Raw genomic sequence first — 2,516 nt, forward strand, 5'->3', positions numbered from 1 at the left:
TTTGTATACACTTCTTCTATTGGCTGGCTGGACCATAAGGGCTTTCAGAAGATATTTGGGTTGTATGATAGTCCTTCATTATATAATGGATACGTATGAATAAAATGTGTAAGTAAACTTTTTGGGGTGTCCAAAATTTATGAACACAATCTTCGGGCATATTTACATTTGTCTACGTTATTACATCAAAAGAAAACAAATAATAGTAAGAGAAAACGTATTTTAGAAGGTAGACTAAAGTATATTTATCAAACGTGTATCCCACTCAAATTCCATTTACTATTTATTATTATTATTATTATTATTATTATTATTATTATTATTATTATTATTATTATTATTATTATTATTATTATTATTATTATTATTATTATCATAACTTGCCAAGCTACAACACTAGTTGGAGAAGCAGGATGCTATAAGCCTAAGGAATCCAACAGGAAAAACTAGCCCAGTGAGGAAAGGAAACAAGGAAATTAATAAGCTAGTAGAGAAGTAATGAACAATTAAAATAAAACATTCTAATAACATTAAAATATATTTTTATATATAAACTATAAAAACTTCCAAAAACAAGAGGAAGAGAAATAACATAGAATAGTGTGCCCGAGTGTAACCTACCCTCAATCAAGCGAACTCTGACCCAAGAAAGTGAAAGACCATAGTACAGACTATGACACTACCAAAGACTAGAGAATAATGGTTTGATTTTGGTGTGTCCTTCTCCTGGAAGAACTGCTTACTATAGCCGAAGGGTAAAGTCTCTCTTCTTCCTTTACCAAGAGGAAAGTAGCCACTGAACAATTACAGTGCAGTATATAACCCTTGAGCAAAGAAGAATTGTTTGATAACCTCAGTGTTGTTAGGTGTATGAGGACAGATGACAGTGGATGTGTAGGCAAATGAAAATGAGCCGTAACAGAGAGAGTGATCCAATGTAGTAGGCCTACTTTTTGGCCAGTCAAAGGCCCCTAATAACTCTCTAGTAGTAGTATCTCAACGGGTGGCTATATTCTAAGGAAGTATAAAATCTCTTGAATTCATGAATAATTATAGCCTTAACGGTTATAATATAGCTATTTTATTAGATGAGAAATAAGAACCCATAGCAACAATTATAAGAAGAAATTTGGGATGACAATCACTTGAATTCATACCATAGCCTACTGGTTACTTCGAGCAACATGTATCATCTGAGAAAGTTAACTGGTTTTCAGATGTTAATAATCACCTAGTACTTCGATCTGGTGAAGTAACCTTGTAAGTAGAACTCATAAGATGGAGTGATGAGTTTAAAGATGCAAAAGAAGAAAATACATAGTAGCTAGAAGGATTACGCGTAAAGAAATATAAAGAATAAAAGTTGTGTCCTTGCTTTGATCAGAAAATGATGACTGTAAAGTACTTCAAGTATTGAAAACAATAGAAAAGGCCTAATGATGATGTCCCAAATTTTCTTGCGTAGGATCTGGATAAAAGAAGATAAGGTCCTGAGGCTCAAACATTTTTTTTTTTGCCAACTTAGTCGAAAATAAACTGATGGCAATTTTCCTTGGACTTCATTCAGAGAAAATTAGAGCAATGTGATGTTACTTTAAAGGTGCCCCATGTATAAGCCTATTGAGAGTAGGTCAGAACATACAAATGCTCATATCAAGAAAGGGCTTGTAGAAAGAAAGCCTGTAGTGTTTATTCAAATATCAAAAAGAAAAGTAAGCCTACTAGGGAGAATTTTTTCTCAAACAAGTTGTATATTGAGGGGATAATTTAAAATCTGCACGTATATTTACAGTTACAATAGATGTATAGACGTTAGATCAAGCATAAACATAAGTCTTTGAACGGGATCACGGATAAATTCAGAATCTAATCAGCACTGGGTCAGATATAAGGTTACTAGAGACCAAAGTTTTCTATTGCTAATTACCACGGACATCATAGAGCAATAAAATTCTCCACAAAGGTCAGGTCCTAGTTTTTACTCCTTTCTTGTTTGCGCTGTAGGCATCTTGATGAGCAACTTTCATCATTAAAATTGGTCTCATGTCTGTCCATTTCCCTGTTTAACGACTTGGGGCACTTTCATTTCGTGCTAATCATGGATAACTACACACAACACGGCGTGCAAGCTTATCAATATCCTTAATTAGCATCTATGAAGGTTATCTAGTTATCTCTTAAGAAGAGGGTGTGTGTGTTGAGGGGTGGGAGCGTAGCCTATCCTCTTTCTATAGCCCGAAGCATCATCCCTTCATGTTATATCAAACTATGTAACTGACAAAGTCTATGCTACTGTTACTCTTCCGAAGTTGATAAACGTATTTATAAGCCTCAGTGCAAGAGGGAAAATTCTCCGATACTCTTCGCAACTAAATATGAATACATAAACGGGCTAAATATTAATATTATGTGAGCAAAACATTAATGAATGCGCAAATCAAAATAAATATGATGCGAATCAACATGTTTTTTTGAAAAATTATTTATTTCTATACGATATATGTAATATATATATC

The sequence above is a fragment of the Palaemon carinicauda genome, chromosome 2 (assembly GCF_036898095.1).
Source record: "Palaemon carinicauda isolate YSFRI2023 chromosome 2, ASM3689809v2, whole genome shotgun sequence".
Taxonomy (NCBI): Eukaryota; Metazoa; Arthropoda; class Malacostraca; order Decapoda; family Palaemonidae; genus Palaemon; species Palaemon carinicauda.